At 40.6% G+C, this 21,690-nt stretch overlaps 1 protein-coding gene and 1 pseudogene across 24 annotated transcripts in view; one reads left to right on the top strand and one right to left on the bottom strand.

The window, feature by feature from the left end:
• The window catches only part of GTDC1 (glycosyltransferase like domain containing 1), a 401,838-nt gene that overhangs the window by 295,608 nt on the left and 84,540 nt on the right, over positions 1 to 21,690 (top strand). The window lies entirely within an intron of this gene.
• Positions 9,792 to 10,977, bottom strand: LOC123599764 (annotated as a pseudogene).

Below are 21,690 nucleotides of genomic sequence, written 5' to 3'. Positions count from 1 at the left end.
TACATATACACATTCACATACTTGAAAGACTCTAATCAGTATAGAAACTAACCACTCCAAACTGTGGTCGTTTCAAAAATGAATGAATAAGGTTTTCGAATATTTTCCATTAAGGAAAATAAAAAGGGGTAGGGGGAGACAGATGCTTTCCTCAGGTGAACTAAAAAAGCTTAGCCTGGGTTAACTGTGCCTGGAAACTCTTAACCCAAGTTAGCCATTGTGAGTCCTTTATGAAACCCTTTGGTGTTTTGAATAGATCTGTTAGTAGACAAGTGGCTTTTTCCGCAAACTCCAAGGTCATACAAGACACACCAAAAGGAGATGGTAACTTCAAGTTCCCTTTTCAGCATTTATGATCTTAGGAGGTGTGATGAATCCATAACGTAAGACCAAAACAGAACTCTTTACATTCTTTCTAAGACCAGCTTCTCTTCCTCTTTCTGTCTCTGCTTTTGCAGTCATTGTTTTTGTTTTATTTTGTTTTTCCTGTAAATGGTGGTACTGTTCTCTGTTCATCCAGGTTCACCTGTCCCACTGGGTGATGGAATAACATTTAAGCTCCTTGCCAAGTCCTTTGCCCTGAAGGCCTTCCACAGTCTCTAGTATTATCTCACTTCTTTCTAACCACTGTCCCTCCTTTGAGCTGGACTGACTTCCCTCCTCTGTCCGTTGCCTGACAAATACTGACCCCTGTGCCTGAATGCAGCCTAGACCTTAGTTTCTTTTTACCCTTCCCCCAACAGGCCTGCCTATACTGAACTGAAGTGTCACTCATACTGTTGAAAGTTGCCCTGCAAAAAACATACCAAGCAAAAGGCATCTCCTCTAGGAACTCACATAGAGAGTCATTTGTTCTTGTCATCTCGACAAAGGCCACACTCCATAGCAGGGCATCCTATGTATGGGGCCTTCGTGATTCTCTCTGCAATCTTTTTCCCAGCACTCTTGTCCCACCTCCTTATACACACAGTAATCCTGCCTTGGGGAACCAAACTCCCCGACTGGTTCTACTCTCCCTTGCCTCCACCTCCCCCATATTCCCTCATCTGCCTCAAATGTATCCTTCCTCCCCCTGGGGCTCTCCCTCACTTATCCTGCAGTGCCCCTAGGAAGCCTCCTGTAAACTTGTTCCATGCTCCAACTTGCTCTGGACCCACTCTGATCCCAGCCCTTATTACATAACACTACAATTAACCTTTCCACTTCTTTTTGTTTGTTTGTTTGTTTGTCTTTTACTTCACTAGATTGTGAGCTCCTTGAAGTCATGGCCACATTTTGTTTATCACTGTATCCACAGAACAATGCCAAATATAAGACCCTAAAGAGGTTTGCTAGTAGTAAGAACAGATGTGGCGCTTAGAGTCTGTCTTATATTATGGTTCATTCTAACTATTTTCTATTGGAACATAAATGTCCTAGTGGCAAGGGTTGTGCTTTATGCAGCTTCCTTCCTAGAGTGTATTGTACCATTTGTATATGGCAGATATTTACAGAATGTTTTTCTCTTGAATTATTCATTCAGATGAGTGTTAGTCTTCAAACCGTGCTCTCACAAAACTACAGTTACTTCAGTGCTGATGTTATTTCTTAAAATATTTTGGGAAATGGCCTCCACTAATAGTTTAGGAACCACCCAAGTAAACTTTAGTACTTATTGTGACCTAAGATATTTCCCAACTTAGTCATCACAGTCAGTCTCTTTTTAACTCTGACTTCTGGTTAGAAGTTAAAAATGCCTCAACCCCCCAGTTTAGTAATTTTGAGCATATTCATTATAATGGTTTGTGAAATTCCCAAGGGCAATGACAGTATCTGGCACAGTCTTCCTTGAAGATGAACACAAATGAATGAATGATTGAATGGAAGAAACAAGTATATGACCACCTCTGAAGACCAAAAATGTACTCCCTTATTTCCAATGATATCAACCTAATTGGAGTGCATTTTGGAAGAGATCAGTTATGTCAGTGTATTCCTTTCAGTGAAATGAAAAATAATAATAAATCTGCCTCACTGTCTAAGAGTCATGCCCTGCATTTTCTGTGATGGGTAAGGAGCTTTGAGCCACTGACAGGTGTGTCGGTATTTGGGTTTGAGTTCTTCCCATCATCTGATAACTGAGTCCTTTCTTTGAAGTCTTCCTTGTCGGTCCCCCACCCTTGGGATTCTAGACTTTCACCTACTAAGCTTCTTTCCTCATAAACTCTTATTTTGCTCCATGCCATCTTTCTTTCTGTTTCTTTTCTTTCATTCCAGTTATTGGATTTTCTGACACCTTACTGCAAGATCCTCTTATCTTTACGGCCATGAACTTTTAGGGTCTTAGTGACATACATAGCTCACTGGCATAGATACTCTTAGTGTGTACAGTAAATTAGAAGAGAATATCCTTAAAAAACAAGTTGGAGTCCTAGACCTCCAAGTAGGACAAATAGAAAAAAAATTTTTTTAACATTTTTTTCTTCTTTTACAAAGTGGCATTAAGTCTGGTGAAATAAATGAATGATGTCAAGTGCAAGTTAACTCATGCAGACACAAGTGATAATGAAGTAGAACAGTCATGAGGGCACAGTTTCTTTAAAACAAGAGCCACGAGGATTTATTGTATTCTAAGTGTTATCATCGCTGCCATTCACATACGCATGCATATTTGCACACACAGGCATCTAAAGTTGAAACTGAATACAGGGCACTTTCTGCTTTGAACTTTAAGAATAATTTAAAAGTATTCTAAAAGTCAACTTTGATTCCCTTCTTTTGTGGAATATTTAAAGAAAAAAAGAAGCATGGAAGCAAAGGGAACATATCTCTCGCATAAGTCTTTGCTATTAGAAATCGAGAATACGTAGCCCCTATTTTTATCACTCTGAATGGCATATATTTCTTAAAGCAGACCGGGTTTCAGCAAGTCAGCCATAGTTTTCCAGAAGTATACAAGTAGCTTCAATGACATTTCATCAAATGGTTTCCAAAGTACAAGTTTCTAAGACTTCAGCCTACTGGGTCAACTTTAAAAAGAAACCATGTCAATTGAAAAAAGTTTAAGAAAGTCAAGGCCAGTGCTGGTCAGTGTACTGGAAATGGATATTACAGCACTCACTGTTGCTCCTTTCCCTTTCTGGTCCCTGTAAACCTCCGCTTAAAAACAGGAGTGACCCAGACACAAGACAGGACAAGATTGTGGCTACATGAGATGATATCAAGGACTTGGTGGCATCACTCCCCACAACGATAAGTAAAGGGCATATTTGATTTGCGAATATTTCTCAGAAAAGACATTTTTTTTATTTTCCATTATTGAACAAAACAAAGAACTTACCGCAGAATAAAGCTTGCCAAATTTGTTGATTTTAGAGGAAACCTCAGACTTGTTTTTCCTCTTTCAGGGGGTATCAGAGTGATAATAGTAGAAAGCCCCTTAGCCCAGAAGCCTGAAGACATGGTTCTAATCCCTTGACAGAGTCAAAAGTCCCTTAGCTTTATCTTTGATCTAAGTTTTCTAGAGTAGTGTTCCCTAAAATGTGTTCTATTCATGTAGATCCATGAAATGAGCCTTAAAAAAAAAAAAGAAAGAAAGAGAGGAGGTGCAGGGACACCGCTGCACAGTTTATCTCCCTGTAAATATTCACCAAGCACATTCATATTTAAGTCAGAGAATCCCTGAAGTAAGTAAAACTGTCTAACTTGATTCAATCTAATATTTAATCTAATATTTCAAAACTTAATATTTAACCACATTTTTAAAAAAATTCATAGAACATTTACTAAAATCCTGAGGAGCTAGTATATTCCACAACACACTTTGGGAAAAGGTGCTTTTTAGACCTTTGGCTCTCTACCTCAAAGATGAGGGGTTAAAATTAAGTAATTTCTCTGGCTCCTCTCCAATTTCAATTCTATGGCTGTATAAAAATTTTAGTTTTTGTAGTCACCAAAGTCAGAAGTTACATAAATGCCGGGGAGTAGGATGATTTTTCACACAAAGTAAGTAAAAACAAAGATTTTTATACATGTGTGTTTACCATCAAATAAACAATCTCTTCCTCTCCATCTTAGGCTCCTTCATACTCTTTTAAAAATTAATGTAAAATCCACACACCGTTCCTTATTTTTAATTTTTAACCTAATACAATTTAATTTCTATTGAAACTTAAAATCCATATATAGTATCATACACACACACGCGCACACACACACACACATACACTTACACATATGTATATACTTGTGTGTATTATCCTATCTATAGTATCAGTTTAAAACTGTATGGTAAGGCCACAGGAAAAAATAGGAACTATTTTTTTAAATCTTTATGAAACTCTGTATTTTTCAAGTCTCATTGCTGTTGTTGTTATTGCCCTCCCCCACATCATAAGTTCCTCAGAGAGCATGAACAGTATTCTCCGAATTATTTTTGAATGTTCCATTGCACACAATATTGGATACTCTGTAGTTGCTTCTTATTTTTGTAAAAGTACCCAATAATGGCTAAATTGCTTAAAAGAAAGCTACACTTTCTCTCATGTTCTTAAATGTTCTACAGGTACAGAGACAGTTATATTCTTGTTTTTAAACTATTGGAGAAGCAAAACATTTGTAGAACTAATACCTACTTACAGAATAACATGGTCTCTGCCTGCCTGGGATGGGCTATGTTGCTATGTCTCTATGTCACTGTAACTAAGTCATGGCTATGTCATCCTAACTATGGGGCGTAACTCTTAGACTCTTAATTTACCCATGCGCAAAATCTTTTAAGGACATTTTTCAAACTGTTTGCTATCTAATTATCTCCTTCTCCACTCCTCAATTTTTATGTATATATCAAATGCTGTGAAATGTCTCAAAGTATAGTGGAAAAACAATTCTCACAGGATAAGCATCCTTGTTTATAGAGTTAATATGATGTTCACAACAATGAATGATTATGAATAGATATCTTTCACTGGGGAAGGAGGCCGATGAGGTTAAGGAAAAAACATTTCTTGAGCACTTGCCATGTGTCAGGCATAGCCATTATCATTTAATTCACACAAGTGGAGGCATTATCAACATTCTCGTGATAAAGAAACTGAGGCTCAAAGAGACTGACTTTTCTTACCAAAGTCACACAGTAGGTGGTAGAGTTGAGATTTAAGCTAAGTACTTCCAATTTCAAGTCCATACTCTTTCTGAAATGGAAACACTGGCATATTTTTTTTTTTTCTAAAATCATCTAGCAATTGAAGTGTTGTGTTACAGAAAGATTTTCAATGAGAATTGAACCATTGAGTTGTTCTAAGGAGATTTCTATATCCATTTTATCAGATTGCCAAAATTCCGGAATCCTTTTCTCTTTCTGCCTGAATGCATTACATATGTCTAAAAAAGTTCGATAATAAAGTAGAAAATCATTTATCGTAGTCACTGATGAGTGTTATATTACATTTTGAGATGGTTATCTGAAACACGTGTCTGTGGAATATTGTATGTAAAATTTCAGATAGATTGTTCTTTGAAGTTTAAAACAGAATAGAGTGGCCCTAGGGCATTTGTTTGTTTGTTTTCTGCCCCTGTGCCCACAGTCCTGAGTATCTCCTTCTGGCTGGTTGACTCGGTGCTGTAACCACCAGATCCCTCAGCTTTGGGTGCATACCCGCCGCCCAACCCCCCCACCCCACCCCCGCCCAACCCCCCCACCCACCACCCCCCCACCCCCGCCCAACCCCCCCACCCACCACCCCCCCACCCCCGCCCAACCCCCCCACTCCCCCCACCCCACCCCCGCCCAACCCCCCCACTCCCCCCACCCCCCTCCCCCTCACCCCCCACCCCACCCTCGCCCAACCCCCCCACTCCCCCTACCCCCCGCCAAGACCTGGAGATGAGCTGGCCTCAAGTGAAGGGTGAGGGGACACCCACACACAGAGTGTGTTTTTGCTGTTTGTGTTACAGTCAGCACTGAAGGACGCACAGCTTCTCATGGATAGATGATAAATATTTTCCATTTAATTTTTTGCAAAACTGTGTTGAGATGATATTCATATAACTTAAAATATAACCACTTTAAAATGAACTGTTCGTTAGCACTTAGGTCATTCACAAATGTGCAGTAGAACATTAGAATAGAATAGAACCACCACTTCTATCTAGTTCTAAAACACTTTCATCACCAAAGTAAAACCCCTCACCCATTAAGCACTTTCTCTCCTATTTCTCTCTCCCCAGCCCTGGCAGCCACCAATCTGTATTCTGTCCTTATGGATTTATCTATTCACATAGATGGACTCATACAACATGTGATTTTGTGTCTGGCTACTTTCCTTTAGCAGAATATTTTCAAAGTTCATCCATCTTCCATCATGTATCAGTACTCCATTCCTTTTTATGGCTGAGTAATATTCCATAGTATGTATATTCTCCCACTGGTTTGTTCATTTATTGACTGATGGACATTTGGGCCATTTATACTTCAAGGCTATTTATTGGACATACTACTTGTAATTGCCCCCGCCCTGGCCCCTGCCGCCTCCAAAAGCCTGTTGCAAAAGCACTTCAAATGGGCAGTTTACAGTTGCAGAAGGAGCATGATAGGCCTGCATCTGATGTTAACCTACCATTAAGGTTCTTTTTGATGCTGAACTCACTAAAATGTATTGTTATGCTACTTTGATGAATGATATACAGTATATGTGGGTTATATGTACTGTATCAACAACCAGATATCTTTTAGATGTAATATGTGACTATTTATGGTGTTGTTGTTTGTGTTCTGTGCTAAATCTAATAGAATTATACATGCCTATTTGGATAGCTTAGGTTAGAGATACAAAAATAAGTTCTCCCCAAAGCGTTAAGTATACTCTTTTGTCAATTAATAAAGAAAAGCTATTGAAAACATTAAATTATCTGGCATGTCTACATATATAATAATTATGCAGCCCAAGCTTTTCCTTTTGCAACAATTTATATATTACATAAACCTAAGTTTCTCATCCAAGTATCATTTCAAGAGAAGCAAGTTTAAATAATGGAGGCAATGGGGAAACATAATATTACGATAATGTTCTTTGGTGCGGTTTGGAGGGTTTTAGGAAACATTTGGAACTATTTTTCTCATAAAGTCACTTAACTATTGAAGTGTTATGATAGCATTTCCCTCTGTGTTGTATACAATGCAAAAGGAGTCCAGCTAAAGGAGACAGCAATTCTTAATATCCTGATGAGAGGAATTTCCACTAACCGGCAAATTACATGCCCTGGTATCCTGGTATTAATTTAATCCAAAGATACAGCAAAATAAGGAAGGACCAGGTGATTTAAGGAATCTCCTTTGCTTTCAAATGCCCATTTCTTTGCAGCGTCACTTAGCAAAACTACATGAAACTTTCAGGCATAGATGGAAAAGGACCTAAATTTTCAGAGTGTAAATACTCTTAACTAAATTGATCTAATTTTTTCTTCAACATTTCAAACGAGATTATAAACTGATACTTTTCTGAAAACTGTTGTGATGAAGAAAATATTTAAACTTTTCTTACACCATTATTATTGGCCTCTTTGAAACTTGACAGATATGTGCCTCAAAGGTTCTAAACATCTGTCAAGTGTTAACTTAGATTAAATTCCCCTGTGAATTGATAACCATTATGTTCTTCGCCTTTGACATATAGATATTCACTGGTGATTGTTTCTTATTATAAAATAACTATAGCCTTTATATAAGTTTAAATTGTAACAGCGATTAAAATGTAATGCTTTTTTAAGGTATATAATCTTTGAATAAGGAAATGAAAGCTATTTCATGTGTGCTCTTAAGTATAGAATATTTTTGTTATATTGGAGCTTAAAAACCATTTCTGTTGAGGGCTGCAGTGCTATCTATTATTACGGATGACTAGAGGCTATGGCTAAGCTATACATCAGAATGAATAAATTTCCTTGTCAGTGAACGTTGGGAAAGTACTTGAGAGACCAACCTCAAGAAAAGGGAATTTGTTTCAGGCTGTCGTTGAAGTGGTCATTTCCAACCCCCTCCCCTTCAAACAAAAATGAGACAGAACAAAACAGTGGCTCCAGCAGCAGGTAATTTAAAGGAAAGAGAGGAAACCGGAGAACAATGTGGACTTTAATTGAACTCCCCTTCCAAATGAAGCCGCGTTCTTTTGGTAGGGTGGAGTGAGGACCATCGGCAACTTCAATTAAACTAATGGGACATTTTTCCATTTCCAAGTAGAATTTTCTGGGGAAATGGACTGGAGGTGGGATTGAAGGCCGAGTGGCATCCAGCCTCCAGCATCCACCACCTCTCATTGTCTTGCAACCTGAACAAAAAAAGTATGACCTAAGACACAGGCCACTAAACCACTCTGAACTGCAACTGAGGACAAATGATTAACTGTTTCATTGCCAGGGGCCTCACCACAGAAGTGAGTGGGGCAGAATCCTCCCTGGAGCTTAGAGGCCATATACTAGGTACACAGCGGGCAAGGGCTGAGCAGTGGTGTGTGTGCACCCACCCTTGCTGGGGCGACATAGTCTAAATCCTAGAAGCCGGAGTTGCGTTGCTATGTCGAGGCCTTTTATCCTAACTCAGGGAGAGATTTAAACAATAATCCTAGAATCTATCATTGGCGGGTATCTTAGTGCTCTGTGTATCCAAGGGGACGGTCTGATTGTTCATACGTCTTACCTTAGAAAGACCCAAAGTGAGATTTCCTCACTCTACCCATCCACCCTAATGCTACCCTCTTGAACACAGACCAAGCAGCAGAAAACAAGTGGAGTCCTTGACCGTGTAAGAACCCTGGTACCTGAACAGGTGCTGTCCTCAGTTCTGCTCTGTGTCCACGCGGTTGCACGCATACCACACTTCCCACACCATCTTTTCCGTGGCATAAAACCTATCTGTTCTCAGGGTTTTGAAATGTATCTCTGACCTAAACACATACCAAATTCTGTTTACTCCCTGTAGTTTTCCTCTGTTGCTAAGAGCTTTGTGATACGAAGTAGTCACTTTCTTTCAAGTTCCTGATCATTTCCACATCCCCTACTCACCTCTCCATCTCAAATTGTCTGAGTTAAGTCCAGAAAAGTAGTTTCCCTACTTGTTTCATCTGCCTTTTTAGAGCTTAAACTCTTAGCAGAGTAAGTCAAGAATTTACCCAATATTGTGTTTTTGCCAAGCAAGCAAGCCTTCCAGATGGTGTCCTCATGGTTGAAGTCCCCCCCCCCCCACCACCACCACTACTTTATGTTACTTCTGTTCCTGCTTTGTAGTCTCTTACCAAACCATGTCCTCTACCTGGCCTGGCAGCCTGCAATGCACTTCCCAAAAGAAATATGTGTATATATCACCACTGTTTTTTCTCTTTTCTTTAAAGTGTTTTCACCCTTGGTTTTATAATCTACAAGACAGATATTATGAACTTTGTAATATACATAGCTCTCTACTTTGAGCTAATCTTTTTCTTTTGGATGAAGTTTTCCTTTTGGCCAGGTGTTGTTCTAAATAATAGCACTAATGTTAAAAAGCTAGTATTAGATAATTAGTATGTGCCACATTCGGTATAGGTTATTAACATCTATAACTTCATTTGATACAAACTAACAGTAATTCTTTAACATCTTTTTTTAATGTTTTATTTATTTTTGAGAGAGAGAGAGAGAGAGAGAGAGAGAGAATGGGGGAGAGGCAGAGAAAGAGGGAGACAGAATCTGAAGCAGGCTCCAGGCGCCAAGCTGTCAGCACAGAGCCTGACACGGGGCTCAAACCCACCAACCGTGAGATCATGACCTGAGCTGAAGTCAGACACTTAACTGACTGAGCCACCCAGGGGCCCCTATTGACAGTAATTCTTAGAATGTAGATACAGTTCTCTCATTTTACCTATGAGGAGACTCAGGCTTGAGGAAGTTAAGTAACTTGCCCCAGGGCTACACTGTAATAAATGATAAGCCCAGGGTTTGAACCCAGAGTCCTAATACTTCAATACTTGTATCCCTTTATTTATTTTATTTCATTTTTTTAAGAGCACTGGTATGACCATTTATTATGCCTGGGAGGCAAGGGGAGGGAGTAACCTCAAAAGGCTGAAGATAGGGAGGGGAAAGTCTGGAGTCCTGTGTAAATGAGAGGAAGGTCTCTGCTGGCCTATTACAGAATAAGAGGAGAGTCTCAATAGATCATTCCTTTTGTTTCTTACCTGGGCTTCTTGACCTTCTCAGAATTCTTCAGGATGATATCATATAACACAGAATAAGCATCACGGATCTCCGTGACCATCAGCCAGATGTCCCGGTACTCTCCCTCATCCAGCTTGCACACCAGCTGCCTATAGTCACCGACATGGGGCTGCTTGGCTGCTTTGGTCACAACATCGCGCCACTCAGAGAAACACTTGGAGATTTGAGTGCGGAAGCCTTCCAGCTTATGTGAAGGGTGGTCATCAGTTCAAACACTTTCTCCTGGACAGCCACTCCAGAACTGTCCCCATCCTAGAGCTGAGGTATCTGCAGGTGGTGACCAGGTTGACCGGCTCAATGGCATCCTTGATCTCAGACTTGAGACTCTGACAGAGGACCACGATCTTCTCATTGCAGTTCACTGGGCCACAGGAGGACCTTTGTCTTCATCTTCCCTTTTCTTCTTTTCATCTTTGTCCTCCTTCTGCCGCTGTTTCTTCCACTCCTCCTTCTCTTTCTCCTTGGTTGTGTCAGGTACTTGGATGTCCAACCAGGCTTTCAGATTGCTCAGGTTGGCTTCCTTGGGAGTTGGCTCCTTTAAAAATGCATCCAACTCAGAAGTCTTCTTGGGGAGGCGGCTCCCAGCAGGTTCTTTGTCTTGACACACAGGTTTTCATGGAACACATCTACCTTGGCTCGGGCTTCAGCCTAGACCCTGAGCATCGCTATGGCTGGGGCGGGGGGCCTAGCATCCCACGAGAAGCGGAGTGAGCACGCGGACAGGAAAGTGAAAGCAGCACTCACCACCTGCATGGCCTTCCTCAGGTAGCAGGGAGTCAATGCTTACATTCTTACTCATTACCCGCTTCCCCTCCCCTGTTGCCTTGCAGTATCTTAGAAGCAAAAATTCCAAGTTAAATCAACCTCTTAACGTTCAACTCTGTGCATTGTTTAAGGACCCCTTAGGCTCTAAGGGGTTGGTTTCCCTTTATTTTCTATGTATTTTCCCTGAAATTTTCCAGGCATTTTTACCAATTGCTCCTGTGTTATGTCCCCCATAGTTTCAGGTTTTACAATTGTGTCTGAGGGATTTTTCTCCCTCTCCCCCTTCTAAAATTTAGCTTTGAGGCTTTTTGATGATACTGGCAAATAGGGATATTCTTTCCTAGCTTCATTGAAGAACACTTTTTTCTAATGTATTCTTCCCTGTGTTGTTTATAAAACCAACTCTTAGCACTGTGCATGTAGCCAGCTGTTTGCTCCTTATACCCTGTTGTTGCTTCTACAGTTATAACCTTCCCTTTAAGAAACAGATAAATACCACCCATCCACACCCACCCCCTCCCTCCCGACTATACCCTTCTCCCCAAGTCCTTGAATTATCTTCCTAGATAGCAATTAGAGCAGTTCTCCATTGTGGTGGCACATTAGAATCACCTGATATAAACAAATACCAGTGCCCAGGGGTTATCCCAAATCAATTGAATCAGAATTGCCAGAGATGGGTCCTAGACATCATTAGTATTTTAAAACTCCCCCAGTATTTTAAAACTTCCGATGTGCACCCTGGTTAAGCCCCACAGTATTATGAACTTTGTCTGGCAGTAGCATTCATTCCCACTGGAATGAACAGAAGTGGGTACATTTTATGAATCTTGGCAGGCTTCATCTCCTACTAAGATTCATGCTGTAGGAAGACACCGTGCCTCTTAGCTTGGCTACAGCTTTGTTCCCAGGCATGAACAAGTTCCATGAGGATTCTCTTCTGCCTGCAATTAGTAACAGCATCGTGCCTACCTCCTAAGGTCTGAGAATACTCCTAGAGCTTTGTGGTGTATCCGCAATCACCCTCCATGGAGAGCCCAGCACCTTTGGTGTACTTCCAGTGCACACTTTTCTTCCTGTCTCTCTTGGCACTTATTCTTTTGCTGACTCTTCTCTTGTCATTTGTTTTCCTCTACTTCCCTAACATCTTTTTCTCCCAGTTTCTCTTCTGAGAAGATCTTTTTATGCTTCTGTTATAATCTAGGTCAGAGAGATATCCTTAAGTCTATTCATCTTGTCTAGCAGGAAACAAACTAGCATTTAGAGTAGACTCAACTGAGGCAGGAACACAAACAAAAATATTATCCATAAGATGTGACTCCTACTTTCTAGAGTTTACTTTTAGTTCAGAAGGAAAAATGAAGCGAGGCGCCTGAGTAGCTCAGTTGGTTGGGCATCCAACTTTGGCTCAGGTCAGGATCTCAGGGTCTGTGAGTTCGAGCCCCGCATTGGATTCTGTGCTGACAGCTCAGAGCTTGGAGCCTGCTTCAGATTCCGTGTCTCCCTCTCTCTCCCTGCCCCTCCTCTGCTCATGCTGTCTCTCTCTGTCTCTCTCCCTCTCCCTCTCTCTCTCTCTCAAAAATAAATAAACATTAAAATTTTTGTAAAAAGAATGAAAAATGAAGTTACATGAAAGCATCAACATTCTTGAGTCTCAGAGAAAGCATCTTGAGGAAGGTAATTCTTGAACAGAACCTTTCAAGGTAAGAGCAGAGAGGACACCTCAGCTTGATCTAACAACATTAGTGAAAGTGTGGTGGTGGAATTCAGTATGGATTATATGAAGGAGAATTTGTCCCAAGGGGAGTGTGAGATCTGAGGTAGAACATGAGATGGGGTGGGGTTGAATTAAGAGAGAAAGATAATTAGCAGGATAGTAAGAAGACTGATTCCACCCCACCTCCCATATTCACAACAATTGCTAGACTCTGAAATGTAGAGGCCAAGCACCACATCTTCTGTGTGCTTAGTCTAGGGCCTAACAAAGAGCAGTCATATAAAATATATTTAGGAATGAAGAAATTCTCAACCTCATGAGGGTGTTATAATCCCTTTAGAAGTCAGGTGAACTGAATGGGATCTAGTCTTTAGAAAAATGCAAGTAAGAACCATACATACACACACACACACACACACACACACACACACACACACACACACAGAGTTTCCCATATAATTACAAGGGGTTCAAGGACTCCCTGCAGCCCATTTAGGATCTCCAGGTTAATAATTGGTGATTTGGAGATGTGTGGCACTGATTTATGCCTTGAATGTTATTCAGACTCTCTCCTGTGATTTAAACTTATAAGGAACTGTTCCATCAAGTTTTGGTAGTTGTAGAAAAGTTCTTTAAAAAAAGGCATTATGGGTAGATTTTATCGTTGTGAAAGATGCTATCTATTTCTGTGAACGCAGTACAAAGTGTACTCTAGGCAGCTTGTTCAACCAATTCATTCCCATAATTCTAACTGGTTTTGAAAAATGAATGAATGCATTACTATTTTTACAGAGAGCATTCTTCAGTAAAATCATAATGTTATCCCATGATAACACTGAGTTGCTTTTGTGGTTTACCTGTGTGGCCTGATCAGTTAAAGAAAAATGAAAAGAGTCACAACAAATTGTGTCAAAAGAGACAATGTTTCCCACCATTTTCTTTTACTTTCTGTGAGATATGGCAAGAATACCCTTCAGTTAAATGTGAGCAGTACCACAATAGGCACTTAATACCTGCATGTCTGTTTGAAACTATTCAGTACTTGAGTGCAGGGTACAACTAGATAGTGTTTTGACTAAGAGGAAGTTGAAGAGGGGAAAACATTCTTTTTTTTTTAATTTTTTTAATGTTCATTTTTGAGAGATGGAGAGAGACAGAGCATGAGCAGGGGAGGGGCAGAGAGAGAGAGGGAGACACAGAATCCGAAGCAGGCTCCAGGCTGTGTCTGCACAGATCTCGATGAGGGGCTCAAACCCACAGACCGCGAGATCATGACCTGAGCCGAAGTCGGATGCTTAACCGACTGAGCCACCCAGGCGCCCCAAGGGGAAAACATTCTTGAATGAAGATTTTAATATTACTGTCCAGGCATGGGATTCTTTCCTGTTCCTTACCCCACTCTCTCTGAGCTTTGCTACCATGTTTTGTATTGGCCTGCTCTCAAATCTCTGCACCGAAGACCTTGCTTGAAACATATTTCTCAAACTCTTTTTTTCCCTATATCTTCATGGTTCTCTCTGAGTGCCTTGTGCAAGGGCACTAATCAGAAATAGTAGAAAGAAGATGTGACAAAGGATGGCAGGTTGCCGTTCTCATCATAGTTTTCCATCCACACTGCTCCAGTGTCTGGGAAGGTTTTAAACCAGTCATACCACTGATAGCCACCAGTACAAGGTGGTGATTCAATAGTAGCTATTTAGAGCAGAAATAGAAGTAAATATAATATCTGAATTTATCAACTACTTCTGGAACATTGTTAGGAGACCCTCCCTAATGATAGTACTCAAAACATCAGCAACCAGTTTATCTAGTCTAAGCAGCTGTGTTTTCTTTCTAAAGCAAATGGCCTTGGTGTGAAATGCATTTATTTATGTATAGTCTCTCTTATACATCAATCATACATATACCATTTCAGCTAATCCTTAAAATAACTCTAAGAAGTTCCCGTTTAATAAGTGAAAAAAACAGTGGCTCAACTAGGTTATTTTGGTGGCCCAGGGCTACTTACCTGTTAGGTGATAACCCTGAAATTTGAGTCCAAGGCAGTTGGCTTCTAAAGGTGCCTTACAACGTTTCCCCTTCTAATGAAGAATGTTTACTCACACACCCTACCTTCCCTCCCAGCTCTGTTTCTAGGACATATGTGACACTTCAGTGAGGGCAAAATTTAATTGGCATTGTTATCAACTTCTCTGGAGTTGTGAACAAAGTACAAATAAAACAAGATGGGAAGTCCACAGTTTTGCACATAAGCGCCTTTGCCATTAACGCCAGCAGCTCCTTTAATCCTCTCAGGCGGAAATGATCAAGTGTATCTCTTACAAGGAGGACACCCATACTGTTTTCCAATAGAAGAGTAACATATATCTGTTGAGGATGACCTAAATTGATCTATTCTTTAGTAAACCGCAGAAGTTGGGTTGTTCTGCTAATCTGTGGATGAATGGTTTTGTAAACATGATCCCAGGAGACTGGGAGTGACCTTGTGTTCTCTGTGGATGTGGCTTTGGATCAAGGAGTGTGAGGCCAATGGGAAGAAGCCTCATTTGACCTTTGAGAGCTTCATGTTAATGTGACTTTAAAATATCCACTGGCAAAACGGTCCCCCCCCCCACACACACACACATATAACATGTAGACTGGGAGTTTGATATTTATTAAGTCTTGTGAAAATAAAAGTTGAACTTAAAATAAGTACATGTTGGCATGCCTGGGTAGCCAGTTGGTTAAGCATCCTACTTCAGCTCAGGTCATGATCTCATAGTATGTGGGTTCGAGCCCTGTGTCCTGCTCTGTACTGACAGCTCAGAGCCTGGAGCCTGCTCCCTCTCTCTCTGTTCCTCCCCTACTCGTGCTCTGTCTCTCTCTCAAAAATAAATAAGCATTAATTTTTTTTTTAATTACATGTTTATTATAACTCGGTTCACTTCTCTTTTTTTATTTTTTTTAACATTTTTATTTATTTTTGAGAGACAGTGAGAGACAGAACACTAGCAGGGGTGGGGCAGAGAGAGAGGGAGACACAGAATCTGAATCAGGCTCCCAACTGTACTGCGTTCAGAATCTGAATCTGAGCTGTCAGCACAGAGCCTGATGCAAGGCCGGAACCCACATACTGTAAGATCGTTACCTCAGCTGAAGTTGGCCACTCAAACGACCGAGACACCCAGGTGCCCCTCTAGGTTCACTTTTCTAGCAATCACCTTCATTTCTGTAAAACTGAAACTTTATTAAGCAACTACTTGTGCCAAGCACTAATGCTGAACAGTTCCCTGTCAATTATTGTATTTTACCCTCTCAGTGGTCCTCTGGCCTTTTTAAGAAGGATCATGCCAAAAATCAGGGAAGAGCAGTGTGGTTTTGGTTATAATGACTGTGATTTCTCCTTATCAGGATAGGTTCTAAAATAGTACACTTGTACGACTTTTGTTCTCTTTTCTTCCAAGAAAGGATAAATGCTATTTATGAGAAGCTCAGTTTAATAATATCAGATGAGCAGAATTCTATTTTTTAAAAAGTTAGATCTGAACCAGAGAAGTTTGAAGACTGAAGGCCCTTCCTCTAAGTTCAACACAAGAGCAAGTCCAAAGGGTGTTCCATGCATCTTAAAATTTAAATTCAAATTTGGCCAGTGAGAACTCAAAGCTAGTATCACTGTTGATCCTATAAAGAGAGATGTTTCTAATTAACTAACTTTAAAGCCCTATCTTAATCACTTGGAGCATTCTTGTGCACATCTGCGTTGCAGGACTAACTGGATTACCTCCATGGTGTGTGTGTGTGTGTGTGTCGGGGTGTGTGTGTGTGTGTGTGTTTAAAGCAATGCTATAACTCTATCCAAATGCGATTCAGCCCTGCTTTAAAGTGTAGAAGCAAATGTGTATTTGGTAACATAGTTTAAAAATTGGACCCCCCCTTCTACAGTCTATGTTCTTTTCTTGTGAATTGGGCTTGTTTGTGGAGGATGCCCATCTCCAATACAGTGACACATACATCCCAGAGCCTCTTCCCCCTCACTTCCATCTAGCCTCAACGAGCTCCAGAGCCAGGGCTCTCATATGGTTTTGCTTCCTCTGACAATGACATCAGTATCTTTCCATGTGCCTTATTTTTATAAAATTGTGCCCAGAATGAGTGGCGATGCCAGTAAAGGAACTGAGTCCTAGGAGTAATTTTTCATTAGAGTAAATGAAATGATATGATGAACAAGTAAAACCCGATGTGACAACATGGCACAAAGCTGTGATAGAAAATGTTTGTTTCTATTCCTGTGAATGTTTTCTAAAGCTTTTATTATGCCTTTCGCGTGTCTTGCGTGTATGTATACTGATCGGTGGAAACATGATTCGTGTTCAGATATTTATTTCTATCAATGAATGACCAGATGGTTCTTGCCTTCTTGGAAGAGAACCACTTTCCCTGTTCAGTAACTGAGGGACATTCTGTATAACAAACTATATAGGATGACCGACTGGCCCAAGTGAGAAACCCACCGCTGCCTTTCTCTACTCTGTAAAGTTGGCAGAGGCTCACACACGCCTTTATTCTTATTTTCTTTCTTAATTGAAATGGTTCGCATATTTTCCGTACCAAAGTAACACACGCTCATTGTTGAAAACTGTGGCAACACAGACAAAAATAAAGAAGAAGAATGCTTATAAATTGATTTTTACTACCCATAACTAGCCACTTGGAGATTTAATGATGGTGATGAGGATACAAAACTGATGTTTATTTGAGTGCATACTCTGCTGAACACAGTGCTAAATGCTGTATACAAATTAGTTTATATAATTCTCCCCCAACCAACTGATGTAGGTAATGGTATTAACCTCCTTTTGTAGCTGAGGACACTGGAGCTCAGAGATGTGAAATGAATTAGCTGAATCACACAGCTAGTGGCAGACTTTATTGAACCTGGGATTGCCTGCTAGCCCCATTGATCGCTAAGAGTTAGCTGATTAACTCTTCTGTTGTATAGGTTTCCGATAGTTTTTTTCACTTTTGCACGTTCCCCTTCAGTTGTATTTATGAAGCTTTTGATACGTTAAAACACTTTATTTTTACACAGACAAACCTATTCTTTATTTTTGTGGTTTCTACCTTTAGTGTCACATCTAAAAAAGACCTTTCCTATTCCTAGATTATAACATGGCGGGGGGGGGGGGGGGCGAGGAAGAAATGCTAACAGTACCAGAAGAAAATAATCACAAGCCAGAAAGCCAAGGTGCGGAAGTCGACACCAACAGGAAGAGAAAGGAGATCTGAGATGTGTCTGAAGGCAGTGGCAAAGGGGAAAATGAAACTGTTCCCTTATTTTATCCATCGAGGGCAACCTGTTCAATAAACCAGGTGCATGCACTTCCATTCTTGCCTCCTGTCCTCCCCTTCAAGGTCCTACAGCAGGCTCTGGACTAAGAGGAAGGACTGGAGGAAAAGAGAGGAGGGCTTGTTACATAGCTGGAACTCTTGGAGGGTCTCTCATGTGCATCCAATGCCTTCTGTCAGAGGAGGCAAATTCCAACTCTTTTGTGTGGTGCAGAGGTATGTTCTTTTGAGACGCTCCTGGGAAGACCTCGCACACAGAGGTAGGTACTCCTTAGCATGAACGAAACCCTCTCTGCATGACCTCTAATCAGATCCTTCTCTCAGATCCTGCCCCAAGGGTATCCTCCTTGCCCCGAAGTCAACCTCCTTGAGCATAGTCCTTTCAATATGGATCTTGTACGACTCCCCTCCACCAGGGCCACGGGGAGGGCATGGGAGGAAATCAGGCGTGCTTTCCCTTTCAAATGGCAGAAAGGGGAGCTGCTTCCATTGCTTCCTTTCTCCTTACCCTGCCATGTGGACAATCTCACTTAGCCTCCTACCTTCCGAATCTTGAAGTCAAGGGTATCGTCAGTATAGCCCTATGCCCTAGATTTTAGGGGGGCATGCAGTAGGTTCTCCCAAGAACACTTCTGAGCTCTGTTCTAGGAGCAAGAGGAGAGGGCAGGTTTTTGAGTTTCAGCAGCTTGGCAGTCATCCAGTTTGGGGAAAGAGATGCCAGCCTCCCCTTCTGGCAAACATCCCAAATCTCTGTAATAAGAGGTTCCCATGGAGCCCATCTAGTCCTGTGAATTTCCTCCTCGTATTTAGGCTGAGAGGGTGATGAGTAACAGTCACGGGGCCAATGTTTCTACTTTTAGTAAGTCCTGCAGAGGGGTGTCTCACACCTCCTTTTAGCCTTTGTAGGTATTAATCCTCAGGGTTAGGACCTCAGCTGAAATTCCAGGATAGTAGGAAAAGTCCCATTTTACACGCATGACATAGAGTTATTTGGGGTTGTGAACATATCACATGATAAAAAGTTTCTCATTTTCTTTTCCAAAATGTATCGTTAGTTATCACAGATATTTTCTCATTCGTTTATTACTTTTTTAATAGTGACCCATGCCATTAATAAATTCATACTCGTTTCTTCTAGGGGTATAGCTCTATTACAATAAAATGAAAAAATTATGTCAGAGGAGTGCTCTGTATTGCAAAGCCATTTCTATGTCACAGTGTATAGTCCTTTGAAGCAATATTTTGTTGATCATGGTGACAACAAATTCAATATATCTAATAATACTGCATAGCAGGTCTTCATTCTCTTTCCTGTTGATGTGACAGTCACTCTTTAATGAAACCTTATTTTGTATACTATTTGCATTGTAGATCAGGAATGAAGAGCTGAGTTTGCTTAAGCAAGAGCTGAGCTGTTTATACTTTTTATATTCTTCTATCAAGAAATAATTACCCTTCAACCAACCTTACCTCCTTCTACTTCACATATGCAAACCACCTGAAATAAAGCACACTCAAACACCCAAACCACGCAGCAGTATACAAAAACAATCAGGACCCAGAAAGCCATAAAATAGTGTATGCATAACCCTTTCCACTTCCTTGTATCAAGGCAGCCATTCCTTCAGCAAGTACATATGGAACATCTACTGTGGGCTGTAAACCTGGGAGGCAGTAGAGTTGATTTTGCTCATTTATTTAGTACAGGGAGGAAAGAATAAGATTTGTTTTAGCTCCAGTTCTGTAAAATCAAAATGTTTTTTCTGGCTTAACAAAGATGATACCGTAGTAAGACTTTAGTATCTCTTGGTTTGTTGTCTATAATTCTCTACTGGAATACATCTACTACACATGGATTGGTTTTAAATGGCCTTCAGCACATTGCTGCAGGCACATCTGGCTGGTCGCTCTCTCTACTCCTAAACTTACATTCAATTTTACAATGATCTGACTTTTGACACCCTTAGAACTTGGTTGTACCCTGGCATATGTTATTGAAATGTGAAATGTGTATAAATTAGGGTGCACCCTAATTCAGGTAGTATATGCAATACTGTAACATAGCCCGTGCTAACAAGATGCAGACTCAATACATCTAAATTATGGAATAAGTACATTTTTAAGATTACATGAATTTTTTTGTTTGTTTTATATGAGAACTCCACCAAGTAGTTACTTTTTCCAGGATATTTATTAACAGTTATGGTTAAAAGTATATAGTTTCCACTTATATCCAATGTAGTATTAAAAGATATTTGCATCTCTCTGTGCTTATGACCCACAATGATACAAACTGTGAATGTATATAATTCTCCACTAAAAACATTTGCTCCTATTCAAGAACCCACTATTCAAAGAAAGGGTATTTTAAGGTGGAAAGTAAACAACCTTCTGCCAAAAGAGGCACCTGGGTGGTTCACTCCATGAAGCATTTGACTCTTGATTGCAACTCAGGTCATAATCTCACAGTTCGTGGGATTGAGCCCCATGTCGGGCTCTATACTGACAGCATGGAGCCCACTTGGGATTCTCTCTCTCTCTCTCTCTCTCTCTCTCTCTCTCTCTCTCCCCCACTCACGCACAAGTGCTGTCTCTCTTTCTCAGAATAAATAAACTTGAAAAAAAAATTTCTGCAAATAATGTTGAACCTCAAAATAATGGATTGTTGTGATCTTGAAACAACCAACATACTATCTCTTTAAAAAGCTTGAAAGAGGAGGGGTGCCTGGGTGGCTCAGTCAGTTAAGCATCCAACTTTGGCTCAGGTCATGATCTCACAGCCTGTGATTTCAAGCCCCACATCGGGCTCTGTGCTGACAGCTCAGAGTCTGGAGCCTGCTTCAGATTCTGTGTCTCCCTCTCTCTCTGCCCCTCCCTCAGTCATGCTCTGTGTGTGTGTGTGTGTCTCTCTCTCTCAGGAATAAATAAAACACTTAATTTTTTTTTAAAAAAACTTGAAAGAGGAAAACTCAATCACATGTTAAAAATGTCTAATTTTTCTTCTATTTGTTTTTCTTATGACAGCAGAGATTTCAGTTTGAGTAGGCACTCCGTAAATACCTGCTGATTGACTAATAGTTTAAGGAAATGTCTTAGAGTTTCAATAATTGGTAAGATTTTAAGGAAGGACAAAACGTAGGTACACATCTCTCTCTATTGCCTCGCTTTGGTGAATCTGCAGCTTTTCCAGGCATAGTAATCGATACCTACATGTGTCATCCTCACGTCTCCTCAAAACCTTCTTTATGATGTTTCCTGTCCAACATCTCTTACAGGTTAGCAAGTCAGAAACTGGCTATAACAGCCTTCTGTGGGATTAGGCCCTTAAGAATTGCAAATACTGAAACTACTATACTGAAAAGATGAAGTAAGTTTTTAAAACAGTAGCATAAGAATAGATCTATAACATGAGAAATAAAAGATACTATAAAAATTAGTGCATATTTTGGGGCGCCTGGGTGGCGCAGTCGGTTAAGCGGCCGACTTCGGCCAGGTCACGATCTCGCGGTCCGTGAGTTTGAGCCCTGCGTCGGGCTCTGGGCTGAGGGCTCAGAGCCTGGAGCCTGTTTCCGATTCTGTGTCTCCCTCTCTCTCTGCCCCTCCCCCGTTCATGCTCTGTCTCTCTCTGTCCCAAAAATAAATAAACGTTGATAAAA

Source organism: Leopardus geoffroyi, chromosome C1 (genome assembly GCF_018350155.1).
Source record: "Leopardus geoffroyi isolate Oge1 chromosome C1, O.geoffroyi_Oge1_pat1.0, whole genome shotgun sequence".
NCBI lineage: Eukaryota > Metazoa > Chordata > Mammalia > Carnivora > Felidae > Leopardus > Leopardus geoffroyi.
Note: the sequence above shows the minus strand (reverse complement) of the source record. Positions and strands in the feature narration are given on the sequence as shown.